Source organism: Bos mutus, chromosome 5 (assembly GCF_027580195.1).
Source record: "Bos mutus isolate GX-2022 chromosome 5, NWIPB_WYAK_1.1, whole genome shotgun sequence".
In the NCBI taxonomy this organism is placed as follows: Eukaryota; Metazoa; Chordata; class Mammalia; order Artiodactyla; family Bovidae; genus Bos; species Bos mutus.
In genome coordinates this window covers 10,606,546-10,622,298 of record NC_091621.1, presented here as the reverse complement: position 1 = coordinate 10,622,298, position 15,753 = coordinate 10,606,546, and the positions used below count along the sequence as shown (strand labels likewise).

The 15,753-nt window shown below is 38.5% G+C and overlaps 1 protein-coding gene and 1 pseudogene across 5 annotated transcripts in view; one reads left to right on the top strand and one right to left on the bottom strand.

The window, feature by feature from the left end:
* The window catches only part of ANKS1B (ankyrin repeat and sterile alpha motif domain containing 1B), a 1,156,394-nt gene that overhangs the window by 820,326 nt on the left and 320,315 nt on the right, over positions 1–15,753 (bottom strand). The window lies entirely within an intron of this gene.
* Positions 10,634–11,160, top strand: LOC102276137 (large ribosomal subunit protein mL40 pseudogene; annotated as a pseudogene).

Sequence of the window (15,753 nt, the reverse complement as noted above, 5' to 3'; positions counted from 1 at the left end):
GAACCTCTCTGAGTGACCCTCACAGTAGAGAAACTTTTCATCTTTAACATAGATGTTTTATCAATGGTGCTGTATAGAAGGAGAAGTTTTGAAACTACTGTAAAAATAAGACCAATAACTGGAAGCAGGAGGCTTAAGTCCAAACCCTGACTCCAGAGAACTCCTGACTCCTAGGAACATTAATAGACAGGAGCTCATCAAATGCCTCCATACGGACATTGAAACCAAGCACCACACAAGGGCCAACAAGTTCCAGGGCAAGACATACGAGGCAAATTCTCCAGCAACAAAGGAACACAGCCCTGAGCTTCAAGATACAAGCTACCCAAAGTCACCCCAAAACCATAGACATCTCATAACTCATTACTGGACATTTCATTGCACTCCAGAGAGAAGAAATACAGCTCCACCCACCAGAACACCGACACAAGCTTCCCTAACCAGGAAACCTTGACAAGCCACCTGTGCAAACCCACACACAGCGAGGAAAAGCCACAATAAAGAGAACTCCACAAACTGCCAGAATATAGAAAGGACACCCCAAACTCAGCAATATAAACAAGATGAAGAGACAGAGGAATACCCAGCAGATAAAGGAACAGGATAAATGCCCACCAAACCAAACCAAAGAGGAAGAGATAGGGAATCTACCTAATAAAGAATTCCGAATAATGATAGTGAAATTGATCCAAAATCTCGAAATTAAAATGGAATCACAGATAAATAGCCTGGAGACAAGGATTGAGAAGATGCAAGAAAGGTTTAACAAGGACCTAGAAGAAATAAAAAAGAGTCAATATATAATGAATAATGCAATGAATGAAATTAAAAACACTCTGGAGGCAACAAATAGTAGAATAACAGAGGCAGAAGATAGGATTAGTGAATTAGAAGATAGAATGGTAGAAATAAATGAATCAAAGAGGAAAAAAGAAAAACGAATTAAAAGAAATGAGGACAATCTCAGAGACCTCCAGGACAATATTAAACGTTACAACATTCGAATCATAGGGGTCCCAGAAGAAGAAGACAAAAAAAGAAGACCATGAGAAAATACTTGAGGAGATAATAGTTGAAAACTTCCTAAAATGGGGAAGGAAATAATCACCCAAGTCCAAGAAACCCAGAGAGTCCAAAACAGGATAAACCCAAAAGTAAAAACACCCAAGACACATATTAATCAAATTAACAAAGATCAAACACAAAGAACAAATATTAAAAGCAGCAAGGGAAAAACAACAAATAACACACAAGGGAATTCCCATAAGGATAACAGCTGATCTTTCAACAGAAACTCTTCAAGCCAGGAGGGAATGGCAAGACATACTTAAAATGATGAGAGAAAATAACCTACAGTCCAGATTATTGTACCCAGCAAGGATTTCATTCAAATATGAAGGAGAAATCAAAAGCTTTTCAGACAAGCAAAAGCTGAGAGAATTCTGCACCATCAAACCAGCTCTCCAACAAATACTAAAGGATATTCTCTAGACAGGAAACACAAAAACGGTGTATAAATTCGAACCCAAAACAATAGAGTAAATGGCAACGGGATCATACTTATCAGTAATTACCTTAAACGTAAATGGGTTGAATGCCCCAACCAAAAGACAAAGACTGGCTGAATGGATACAAAAACAAGACCCCTACATATGTTGTCTACAGGAGACCCACCTCAAAACAGGGGACACATACAGACTGAAAGTGAAGGGCTGGAAAAAGATTTTCCATGCAAATAGGGACCAAAAGAAAGCAGGAGTAGCAATACTCATATCAGATAAAATAGACTTTAAAACAAAGGCTGTGAAAAGAGACAAAGAAGGTCACTACATAATGATCAAAGGATCAATCCAAGAAGAAGATACAACAATTATAAATATATATGCACCCAACACGGGAGCACCGCAATATGTAAGACAAATGCTAACAAGTATGCAAGGAGAAATTAACAATAACACAATAATAGTGGGAGACTTTAATACCCCACTCACACCTATGGATAGATCAACTAAACAGAAAATTAACAAGGAAACACAAACTTTAAATGATACAATAGACCAGTTAGACCTAATTGATATCTATAGGACATTTCATCCCAAAACAATGAATTTCACCTTTTTCTCAAGCGCACATGGAACCTTCTCCAGGATAGATCATATCCTGGGCCATAAATCCAGCCTTGGTAAATTCAAAAAAATAGAAATCATTCCAAGCATCTTTTCTGACCACAATGCAGTAAGATTAGATCTCAATTACAGGAGAAAAACTATTAAAAATGCCAACATATGGAGGCTGAACAACACGCTGCTGAATAACCAACAAATCACAGAAGAAATAAAAAAAAGAAATCAAAATTTGCATAGAAACGAATGAAAATGAGAACACAACAACCCAAAACCTGTGGGACACTGTAAAAGCAGTCCTAAGGGGAAAGTTCATAGCAACACAGGCACACCTCAAGAAACAAGAAAAAAGTCAAATAAATAACCTAACTCAACACCTAAAGCAACTAGAAAAGGAAGAAATGAAGAACCCCAGGGTTAGTAGAAGGAAAGAAATCTTAAAAATTAGAGCAGAAATAAATGCAAAAGAAACAAAAGAGACCATAGCAAAAAATCAACAAAGCCAAAAGCTGGTTCTTTGAAAGGATAAATAAAATTGACAAACCATTAGCCAGACTCATCAAGAAACAAAGGGAGAAAAATCAAATCAATAAAATTAGAAATGAAAATGGAGAGATCACAACAGACAACACAGAAATACAAAGGATCATAAGAGACTACTATCAACAATTATATGCCAATAAAATGGACAACGTGGAAGAAATGGACAAATTCTTAGAAAAGTACAACTTTCCAAAACTCGACCAGGAAGAAATAGAAAATCTTAACAGACCCATCACAAGCACGGAAATTGAAACTGTAATCAAAAATCTTCCAGCAAATAAAAGCCCAGGTCCAGACGGCTTCACAGCTGAATTCTACCAAAAATTTAGAGAAGAGCTAACACCTATCCTGCTCAAACTCTTCCAGAAAATTGCAGAGGAAGGTAAACTTCCAAACTCATTCTATGAGGCCACCATCACCCCAATACCAAAACCTGATAAAGATCCCACAAAAAAAGAAAATTACAGGCCAATATCACTGATGAACATAGATGCAAAAATCCTTAATAAAATTCTAGCAATCAGAATCCAACAACACATTAAAAAGACCATACACCATGACCAAGTGGGCTTTATCCCAGGGATGCAAGGATTCTTCAATATCCGCAAATCAATCAATGTAATACACCACATTAACAAATTGAATAATAAAAACCATATGATTATCTCAATAGATGCAGAGAAAGCCTTTGACAAAATTCAACACTCATTTATGATAAAAACTCTCCAGAAAGCAGGAATAGAAGGAACATACCTCAACATCATAAAAGCTATATATGACAAACCCACAGCAAACATTATCCTCAATGGTGAAAAATTGAAAGCATTTCCTCTAAAGTCAGGAACAAGACAAGGGTGCCCACTTTCACCATTACTATTCAACATAGTTTTGGAAGTTTTGGCCACAGCAATCAGAGCAGAAAAAGAAATAAAAGGAATCCAAATTGGAAAAGAAGAAGTAAAACTCTCACTATTTGCAGATGACATGATCCTCTACATAGAAAACCCTAAAGACTCCACCAGAAAATTACTAGAACTAATCAATGACTATAGCAAAGTTGCAGGATATAAAATCAACACACAGAAATCCCTTGCATTCCTATACACTAATAATGAAAAAACAGAAAGAGAAATTAAAGAAACAATTCCATTCACCATTGCAACGGAAAGAATAAAATACTTAGGAATATATCTACCTAAAGAAACTAAAAACCTGTATATAGAAAACTATAAAACACTGGTGAAAGAAATCAAAGAGAACACTAATAGATGGAGAAACATACCATGTTCATGGATTGGAAGAATCAATATAGTGAAAATGAGTATACTACCCAAAGCAATTTATAGATTCAATGCAATCCCTATCAAGCTACCAACAGTATTCTTCACAGAGCTAGAACAAATAATTTCACAATTTTTATGGAAATACAAAAAACCTCGAATAGCCAAAGCGATCCTGAGAAAGAAAAATGGAACTGGAGGAATCAACCTACCTGACTTCAGGCTCTACTACAAAGCCACAGTTATCAAGACAGTATGGTACTGGCACAAAGACAGAAATATAGATCAATGGAACAAAATAGAAAGCCTAGAGATAAATCCAAGCACATATGGACACCTTATCTTTGACAAAGGAGGCAAGAATATACAATGGATTAAAGACAATCTCTTTAACAAGTGGTGCTGGGAAATCTGGTCAACCACTTGTAAAAGAATGAAACTAGAACACTTTCTAACACCATACACAAAAATAAACTCAAAATGGATTAAAGATCTCAATGTAAGCCCAGAAACTATAAAACTCCTAGAGGAGAACATAGGCAAAACACTCTCTGACATACATCACAGCAGGATCCTGTATGACCCACCTCCCAGAATATTGGAAATAAAAACAAAAATAAACAAATGGGACCTAATTAACCTTAAAAGCTTCTGCACATCAAAGGAAACTATTAGCAAGGTGAAAAGACAGCCTTCAGAATGGGAGAAAATAATAGCAAACGAAGCAACAGACAAACAACTAATCTCAAAAATATACAAGCAACTCCTACAGCTCAACTCCAGAAAAATAAATGACCCAATCAAAAACTGGGCCAAAGAACTAAATAGACATTTCTCCAAAGAAGACATACAGATGGCTAACAAACACATGAAAAGATGCTCAACATCACTCATTATCAGAGAAATGCAAATCAAAACCACGACGAGGTACCATTTCACACCAGTCAGAATGGCTGCAATCCAAAAGTCTACAAATAATAAATGCTGGAGAGGGTGTGGAGAAAAGGGAACCCTCTTACACTGTTGGTGGGAATGCAAACTAGTACAGCCACTATGGAGAACAGTGTGGAGATTCCTTAAAAAACTGGAAATAGAACTGCCCTATGATCCAGCAATCCCACTGCTGGGCATACACACTGAGGAAACCAGAAGGGAAAGAGACACGTGTACCCCAATGTTCATCGCAGCACTGTTTATAATAGCCAGGATATGGAAGCAACCTAGATGTCCATCAGCAGATGAATGGATAAGAAAGCTGTGGTACATATACACAATGGAGTATTACTCAGCCATTAAAAAGAATACATTTGAATCAGTTCTAATGAGGTGGATGAAACTGGAGCCTATTATACAGAGTGAAGTAAGCCAGAAGGAAAAACACCAATACAGTATACTAAAGCATATATATGGAATTTAGAAAGAGGGTAACAATAACCCTGTGTACGAGACAGCAAAAGAGACACTGATGTATAGAACAGTCTTATGGACTCTGTGGGAGAGGGAGAGGGTGGGAAGATCTGGGAGAATGGCATTGAAACATGTAAAATATCATGTATGAAACGAGATGCCAGTCCAGGTTCTATGCACAATACTGGATGCTTGGGGCTAGTGCACTGGGACGACCCAGAGGGATGGTATGGGGAGGGAGGAGGGAGGAGGGTTCAGGATGGGGAACACATGTATACCTCTGGTGGATTCATTTTGATATTTGGCAAAACTAAAACAATTATGTAAAGTTTAAAAATAAAATAAAATTTTAAAAAATGAAAAAAAAAATGTGAGAGGTTTTTTTTTCCACCCACCATGGTAAGAAAGAAACAAAGCAACTGATTCTTGTTAAGTATCTGAGTTAAGCAATGAAACATGTAAAGAAACATAACAAATATAAATGGAAATGTATAAACTGCCATTTCTTTCCCTCAAAGAAGATCTTGAGAACAGAATGGGAAAGGGGAATTACTATAATTAATTATAAACATTTAAGATTCTCAGTAGGCTAGGTGCTATAATGGCTATAAGTTAAGGAATGGTACTAATCTACAGGGCTTCCCTGGTGGCTCAGTAGTAACGAACCTGCCTCCTAACACAGGAGATGCGGTTTCAATCCCTGGGTCAGGAAGATCCCCTGAAGAAGGAAATGATAACCTACTCCAGTATTTTGCCTGGGAAATCCCATAGACAGGAGCCTTGCAGGCAATAGTACATGGGCTCACAAAAGAGTTGGACACAACTTAGCAACTAAACAATAAGAACAACTAATTTGAAACATATTATACCTAGCTTCTTTAGATCTCCACTAAGTTATCAGTATTATTTTATGATCAGTCCTATTTCTTCTCCATTTGAATTACTCCATTAATGAATGACTTTTTAGAATAAATGACTGTGAAGTAAACTGAAAAGTTATGTAAATCATAAGGTAAGCAACAAATAAATTCAGGGTCCCCCCACCAACTAATGCCAAGTTGTTTCTTCAGGATATGCAGCATTGTATAAAACTCCCAGGCAGGTTAGATCATGAATCAACAAGCATTTATTAAATTACTATATTCTACAATACTATATTCCATGTGGTAGGACAGACAACAAAAATATTGTGGGATCCTAAGGATTTTAACTTTAGTTTCCTTTAGTTGAGGAAACAAAATACATAGATCCCAGTATACATCACTAACACCGTTTCTTCCGGACACCATTGGCACACACCTGCTCCCTTATATGTATATGCCCATAGGCAATGGCACCCCACTCCAGTGCCTGGAAAATCCCATGGATGGAGGAGCCTGGTAGGCTGCAGTCCATGGGGTCACGAAGAGTCGGACACGACTGAGCGACTTCACTTTCACTTTTCACTTTCCTGCATTGGAGAAGGAAATGGCAACCCACTCCAGTGTTCTTGCCTGGAGAATCTCAGGGATGGGGGAGCCTGGTGGCTGCCATCTATGGGGTCACACAGAGTCGGACACGACTGAAGTGACTTAGCAGCAGTAGCATTCAAAATTTACCTGTCGATGTCTGCATTGACCTCTTGAGACCTACTTCTCTGAAAAAAAACTAAAATGAAGTGTATCTTTTTGCTCTTAAAGAACCCAGTCTCTTTTCTTCTTTTTCACAACAGTGTTCATTTTAGAAAATATGCACCTGATAAAAGTAACAATGTAAAAAGTAAAAAGGGAGGCAGAAAAGGAAGGAAACACAGAAAGAATAGAGGGAGGATTTAGGCATTTAACAATTTATCCAAATAAGGGTCAGTTCAGTTCAGTTTAGTCCAGTCGCTCAGTCGTGTTCGACTCTGCAACCCCATGAATCGCAGCATGCCAGGCCTCCCTGTCCATCACCAACTCCCAGAGTTCACTCAAACTTGTCCATCGAGTGGGTGAAGCCATCCAGCCATCTCATCTTCTGTCGTCCCCTTTTCCTCCTGCCCCCAATCCCTCCCAGCATCAGAGTCTTTTCTAATGAGTCAACTCTTTGCATGAGGTGGCCAAAGTACTGGAGTTTCAGCTTTAGCATCATTCCTTCCAAAGAACACCCAGGACTGATCTCCTTCAGAATGGACTGGTTGGATCTCCTTGCAGTCCAAGGGACTCTCAAGAGTCTTCTCCAACACCACAGTTCAAAAGCATCAATTCTTCGGTGCTCAGCTTTCTTCACAGTCCAACTCTCACAGCCATACATGACTACTGGAAAAACCATAGCCTTGACTAGACGGACCTTTGTTGGCAAAGTAATGTCTCTGCTTTTGAATATAAAGAAGGGTATCAGCACTTTAATTTTATAATGTCATGAGCATAAGCATATGAAAATTGAGTTAATGACACAAAGCCCTTTGAAATATAGCAAAGCATTCCCAAATTTGAATTCTTTCATGTAAAAATCCACTGTATTAAAATGTATTACACATATCGTATTTGTTACCAAAAGGATTTTGATTGTACTCTAAGTTGTCACTGATGAGAATAATTAGAAAAACTGGGAGTAAGAAACAGCAATAAAAATGAGATAAAACAAATGGCAGAGTAAGTAAAGAGGTTATTCCATCAGATCTTACTCCTTTTTGTATTATGAGGAGACAGATTGCTGGCACATATATAAAGTATGCTTCCAATATACTGTAAGATCATTTCACTAGGATCACATTGACAATGAGGGGGTAGAAATCAATAACCACATGTTATAACGTTGGAATTTGACATAGGATCATATACTGAAAAAGACCTCTCAGTACGAATATTACCTTTGAAACAGCAAATAAATACACAGCCATGACACTGAAACTAAGGGAAATAGAAAGTATAAGAAGCATCTAATGATCAACTGATTATAATGCTCATTATTGCTCATTAAAATGTATACCACTCATCTCTAACCTTCTATATAGTGTTCAGTCTCTATTTTTTACTTTAGTCAATCAACTCATGTATTGAACAGCCTTTTAAAATTTGTGGCCTCAAGGGTTTCCCTGGTGGTTCAGCTTGCCAATGCATGAACCCTGGGTTTGATCCCTAGGCCAGAAATACCTCCTGGAGGAGGAAACAGTAACCCACTCCAGTATTCTTGCCTAGAGAATCCCATGGACAGAGGAGCCTGGTGGGCTAGAGTCAAAGGGGTCACAAAAGAGTTGGATGGGAATTAGCAACTAAACAACAACAAAGAGAAAATGAGTGCTAAATTAGTGCAGTGGCCATGAAAACAGCCGATCACAGAAAATGCTAAGTGTTCTAGCCTTATAAGGGTGGATAATGATGCTTCAAGGCAATTTAGGGGGGGAAATTAGCATATTTGGATATGTTGCAACATGAGGCACTTCTGATGTATCCAGACCAAGATGCTGATACAAGTAGTTTTAAATGGGATCTATAGCTCAGGAGGGCTTCCCTGGTGGCTCAGATGGTAAAAAAATCCACCTGCAACATGGGAGACCTGGGCTTGATCCCTGGGTTGGGAAGATCCCTTGGAGGAGGAAATGGCAACCCACTCCAATATTCTTGCCTGGAGAATTCCATGGACAGAGGAGCCTGGCAGACTACAGTCCATGGGGCTGCAAAGAGTCAGACACAACTGAGTGACTAAGCACATTGTAGCTCAGGAGAAATATCTAGGTTAAAAATACTTGAATCTATGGGATAGAATTGTGGTGAATATCAACATTCAGGGACTAAAAGGATAAAGAGAAGTCAACTAGTCACACAGTAAAGGAAAGAATGAAAAGATTAAAGTGTTGTAGACACCAAAGGAGGAGAGGGAATGATGAGAACCAAATAGACCTTCAGCACAAGTGAGACAGGCCTGGGCCCTGGGATCCTTGCTGCAGTGCTTGCAGCTTGGACACAACTCTCCTTGAGCAACAAAATATAAACTATATGGGACTAAAATTAACTGCATGCATGTGCAGTTAGGACAGATTCTGGACAAAAGGTACAAAGAAACCAAAACACCACTTGTCACTTCAAAAGAGCCTGAAGCAAAAGTAGGGTACTGCACATGCCCCCTGCACATTAAGGGGTGGGCAAACCACCTAAGCCACCCCTCCAGCCTGACCCCTGGAACCAACTCATGCCCCAGCTCAGAACATGCCAGCAAGGGAAACTGTTATTTGTTCTTGCTCCCCCACTGTTGTTGAAAGGGACCCAATAAAGCCTTGCCTGAATTTCCTGTCTTGCCTCTGATCAACTTCTACTGATTAAGGAGGGCAAGAATAGTGGTCTGTAACACAGGTGTACAAGGTACACTGGATCAGATATTATAATATATTGCCTAAAATTTTTGTGAAGAAAATCTTGAAATATGAAGGATAAATATAATGAAACAATGCAAAGTTAATATAAAAGAACAAGTATCTGAAGGCTAAGCTCTGGAAAAAGGAAAAAACATAAGGCTACTACTGAGTCTTTGAGATAAATTACAGTGCACATAATATGCTTTGAGCTAAACACTCCTAGAATTAATAAACTGCCTAGTTACTCGATATAAATCCACATGATTTACACCGAAAATTCATTTACATTCTACAGAGGAAAAATATCTATTTTCTCCCTTCTTTCTAAAAAGATTTCTGAACTCTGGGAGAAAGTTTATGATGATTAATAGAGCGCTGCCAGAAATTTGTGTTGAGAAAAAATTTTTAATTTTTTATATATAAAGATAATATTTGAAGCCAACTCTCAGTAAAAAGCATATTTTGAGGGTTTTTTTTTCCCCCAGAGAAATTACAAGCTATATTGGATTTTCTAGAACTTTCCTACGGGGAAGCCTATCATATTCTAATTAAATGGCTGCCAGGAGGTAAGCATGTAGTGTATGACCTGCTTCCAGGCTCTCTTCATGCTCAGCTCACCTTGAGTTTAGTGCCATGACAAACTTTCTTAAATGCCACATCTAACGGTAATGTAACAGAGACAATATTTTGGAAATATTAAACTAATGGATGTTTTCATCCCCTCTAAATTATGATACCTTCCATTGCCCTGCCTATTTTATCACTGTCTATCAGATAAGATTAGGGAAATCTCTGGTCAGTGAAATTTTTTCCCTAGTACAAATGAGAAACATACAGACTCTCCTTAAAGAAATGCTATGTCAGAATCTCTGTGTGGGGCATGTGGGCCCTGAATGCAAATGAATGCACGCCTGGAAGCAACCTAAAGGCCATGGATGCTTTGGGAATTTGGCAGACATAGTGACACTTATCAGAAAGCTTCATTGTTGATCATCTCAGAACTTGTTCCCATGAGAGCAGAACCTCTGTGAAAGAAGTAGTTAAATCTTTAAAAAGACCAAGCAGTAAAAGACCGTTTGAAAAAGAAGAAAGTCTAGCCAGGAGTTAATTCCCTTTGAGGATTTTATTATCCCTGTGAGCTCTTGGATAAAGTGAAACAGCAGTCTCAGGGGGAACTGCTCTTTGAAGAGACAAGATAGAGCCCAGCTTCTGAAGAAGTGGTCCCTGTATAAGCAGGGAGAGCACGAGATGGAGAGGGAGGTCATCGGGCCCATGCTTGAGGCCCAGCAGGAAGCACTGCAGGAGCTGCAACTTGCATCCCAGGGAACTACATGTGGATGCCATCAAATGGGACTCCAGTCTGTTCCCCTTTGAGAGGGAAAGGCCAGATCACATGCCTCCAGAAGGCCAGTACCACAACATCATCAAGGTGTACACACCAGTGGAATTCAAGAGAGAGCTACAGGAAGCTGTCCTCAGAACACACTGCTCTTGAGAATTAGAATGACCAGGATTCAAGGCTGCCTTACAAAATCATCAGTTCAGCTCAGTCACTCAGTCATGTCTGACTCTTTGCGACCCCATGGACAGCACCACACCAGGCCTCTCTGTCCATCACCAACTCCTGGAGCTTGCTCAGGCTCATGTCCATTGAGTCGGTGATGTCATCCAACCGTCTTATCCTCTGTCATCCCCTTCCTCCTGCCTTCAATCTTCCCAGCATCAGGGTCTTTTCCAATGAGTCAATTCTTCACATTAGGTGACCAAAGTATTGGAGCTTGCTGTTAATATATACAAACTATGGAAGGAAGAAAGGAAAGAAGGAAGGAAGTGGGGGGAGGGAGGGAGGAAAGGAGGAGGAGGAAGGCAATGTCCACAATTGAGCACGTATGGAGAGAGTTAAAAATGGTTCAGAGAGGGATTTGAGTAGAGAGGACTTGAAATAGCCTCCCACAAATATCCCAGTTGTAGTAGTATGAGATAGAGAACCAGAAAAATATCCAGTATCCCTAAGCCCTTGAAAGGTAAGTGAAACAGAACTCAAAATTAAGTCAGTAAACTCAAGTGCTTAAAGTCCCCAAGTTACTACTTTGAGTTAAGATATGTTTGCCTCCAGAGACACTAAATCCCTCACCTCAAAATCCTACAGAGGCTTCTAAACATCTATTTTAAAATTTTGAAATTCTCTTATCTGGCATTCACCTGTCTCAAGATTCCCAAACCTTTCCCTCTTCACTCCAAGATATATTAATAACACATGCATTTCTTATTGATACAATTAATTGTTGATATGAAGCAGGGCAAAGGCTAACAGAGTTTTGTCAAAACACTGGTCATAGCAAACACCCTCTTCCAAAAACACAAGAGATGACTCTACACATGGACATCACCAGATGGTCAGCACCAAAATCACATTGATTATATTTTTTGCAGCCAAATGGAGAAGCTCTATACAGTTAGAAAAAACAAGACCTGGAGCTAACTGTGGCTCAGATCATGAGCTCCTGATTGCAAAATTCAGGCTTAAATTGAAGAAAGCAGGGAAAACCTCTAGACCATTCAAGTATGAACTAAATTAAATCCCTTATGAATATATAGGAGGTGACAAATAGATTCAAGGTATTAGATCTGGTAGACAGAATGCCTGAAGAATCATGGACAGAATTTTGTAACATTGTAACACAGGAGGCAGTGACCAAAACCATCCTAAAGAGAAAGAACGCAATAAGGCAAAGTGGTTGTCTGAGGAGGACTTACAAATAGTTGAGAAAAGTCAAGAGAAGCAAAGGGCAAAGGAGAAAGGTAAAGATATACTCAACTGAATGCAGAGTTCCAGAGAATTGTACGAAGAGATAAGAAAGCCTTCTTAACTGAACAATGCAAAGAAATAGAGGAAAATGATAGAATGGGAAAGACTAGGGATGTCTCAAAAAAAAAATTGGAGATAAAAAGGAAACATTTCATGCAAAGATGGGCACAATAGAGGACAGAAATGGCAAGGACCTAATAGAAGCAGAAGAGATTAAGAAAACGTGGCAAGAATACAATGAAGAAGAACTATACAAAAAAAAAGTCTTAATGACCCAGGATAACCATGATGGTGTGGTCACTCACCTAGAGCCACTTTCATATCCAGGAGAGTGAGGTCAAGTAGGGCTTAGGAAGCATTATCACAAACAAAACTAGTGGAGTAGACAGAATTCCAGCTGAGCTATTTAAAATCATAAAACATGATAACAGTTAAAGTGCTGCACTCAGTATGTCAGCAAATTTGGAAAACTTAGTAGTGGTCACAGGACTGGAAAAGGTGAGTTTTCATTTCAATCCCAAAGAAGGGCAATGCCAAAGATTGTTCAAACTACCAGATAATTGCACTCATTTCACATGCTAGCAAAGTAATAGTCAAAATCCTTCAAGCTAGGCTTCAGCAGTATGTGAATCAAGGACTTCCAGATGTACAAGCTGGATTTAGAAAAAGGCAGAGGAACCAGGGATCAATTTGCAGTATCTGTTGGATCATAGAAAAGGCACGAGAATTCCAGAAAAATTTCCACTTCATTGACTAAAGCTTTAGACTGTGTGGATTACAACAAACTGTGGAAAATTCTTAAAGAGATGGGAATACCAGACCACCTTGCCTGTCTCTGAGAAACATGTATGCAGGTCAAGAAACAACTGTTAGAATTGGACACTGAATGAAAGACTGATTCCAAACTGGGAAAGGAGTGTGTCAAAGCTGTATATTGTCACCCTGCTTAAATTTAACTTCTATGCAGAGTACATCATGAGAAACGCTGGGCTGGAAGAAACACAAGCTGGAATCAAGATTGCTGGGAGAAATATCAATAACCTCAGATACGCAGATGACACCACCCTTATGGCAGAAAGTGAAGAGGAACTAAAGAGCTTCTTGATGAGGATGAAAGAGAAGAATGAAAAAGCTGGCTTGACACTCAACATTCAAAAAACTAAGAACAGAAAACTAAGATTACTCCATGGCAAACAGAAGAGGAAAAAGTTGAAGCAGTGACAGATTTTATTTTCTTGGGCTCCAAAATCACTGAGGACAGTGACTGCAGCCATGAAATTAAACGACACTTGCTCCTTGGAAGAAAAGCTCTGACAACAAACCTAGACAGTGTATTAAAAAGCAGAGACATCATTTTGCTGACAAAAGCCCATATTGTCAAAGCTACGGTTTTTCCAGTAGCCATGTATGAATGTGAGAGTTATACCATAAAGAAGGCTGAGTGCCAAAGAAGTGATGTTTTTGAATTATGGTGCTGAAGAAGACTCTTGAGAATCCCTTGGACTGCAAGGAGATCAAACTAGTCAATCCTAGAGGTCACATCTATTGCTGTTTCAAAATCTAATGAAAATCCAATAAAAATTAATTTTAAAAAATAAGGAAAAAGCTTAAAATAATATTTTGAATAGTAAAAGATAATTTTAATAAAATGGTTTATCTCAAGAGATAGGAGAAGTTGAAATGCTGCTGGAAAGTATTGTGGAGGAAGGAAGAAAAATAAAACAATCCAAGCCTATATTACATAGTATCTTCATTAAAATGTTATTGAGTTAAAAAAAAAAAAACTAATGAAATTATGTAAATTTTCCCTTAACAAACTATAACTTACTTTTCTGTAATACAGTTTGGCAATATATATAAAAGTCAATATATATATTGACAGAGGTCTGTATAGTTAAAGTATGGTTTTTCCAGTAGTCATGTATGAATGTGAGAGTTGGATCATAAAGAAAGCTGAGAACCGAAGAATTGATGCTTTGAACTGTGGTGTTGGAGAAGACTCTTGAGAGTCCCTTGGACTGCAAGGAGATCAAACCATTCAATCCTAAAAGAAATCAGTCCTGAATATTCAAGACTGATGCTGAAGCTCCAATACTTTGGCCATCTGATGTGAAGAGCCTATTCATTGGAGAAGGCCCTGATGCTTGGAAAGATTGAAGGTGGGAGGAGAAGGGGATGACAGAGTATGAGATGGTTGGATGGCATCACTGACTCGATAGACATGAGTTTGAGTAAGCTCTGGTAGTTAGTGATGGACAGGTAAGCCTGGCATGCTGCAGTCCATGGGGTCACAAAGAGTTGGACATGACTGAGTGTCTGAACTGAACTATAAAAGTCTTAAAAAGATAGTTACCTCTGTTCAGTGATTCAATTTTTCCAAGGAAATAAAATCAAAGATAGAGAATTTATGCATAAATGTGTTCATCAGAACATAATTTATAACAGTAAACTACTGTCAACAATCTAAATGACTGTGTAGTTTGAGTCAGGAAAAGAGTGAAAATAATCTCAACAGAGGATGATTTTTTAAAAATCGCTCTAGTATATTCTTAAAATTAAATATCATGCAAAGAAAAGGCAGAGGAATCAAATTGCCAATATCTGTTGGATCATAGAGAAAGCAAGAGAATTCCAGAAAAACATCTACTTCACTGACTATGCTATAACCATTGACTGTGTGGGTCACAATAAACTGTGGAAAATTCTTAAAGCAATGGGAATACTAGACCACCTTACCTGTCTCCTGAGAAACAGGTCAAGAAGCAACAGCTAGAATCAGACATGGAACAGACTGGTTCAAAATTGGTAAAGGAGTACATCAAGGCTGTATAATTGTCACCCTGCTTTTTAACTTCTATGCAGAATACAGCATGTGAAATGCCAGACTAAAATATTTGATCACATTAAAATGTTTATTCACATAAGAGTATGTTCAAGACATAATATTAAGTGGAAAAAGTATACTATGTATTCATCAAAAGATTTCAATTTTAAGTAAATATGAAAACTGTTTTGTTTGTGATTGGGATGAACCATGCAGGATTAGAAGGCCTATACCTGCCCAGCTTCAAGATGGAAGAAAAGAGCTGAAAGTTAGCAACAGTGACATAATAGTTTAATCGATAGGGGAATCTTGCATGTCTGAAGCAAGGTCCTGGAGAAACACCTCACTGTATATGGCAGAAGGCAGACAGGACAAGGCAGAAGGCAGACAGGACAAGGCAGCAGTCTTTGCTCTTAGGGACAGGGGTAGGTTGCTAGCTGTAGAGGAGTTGACTT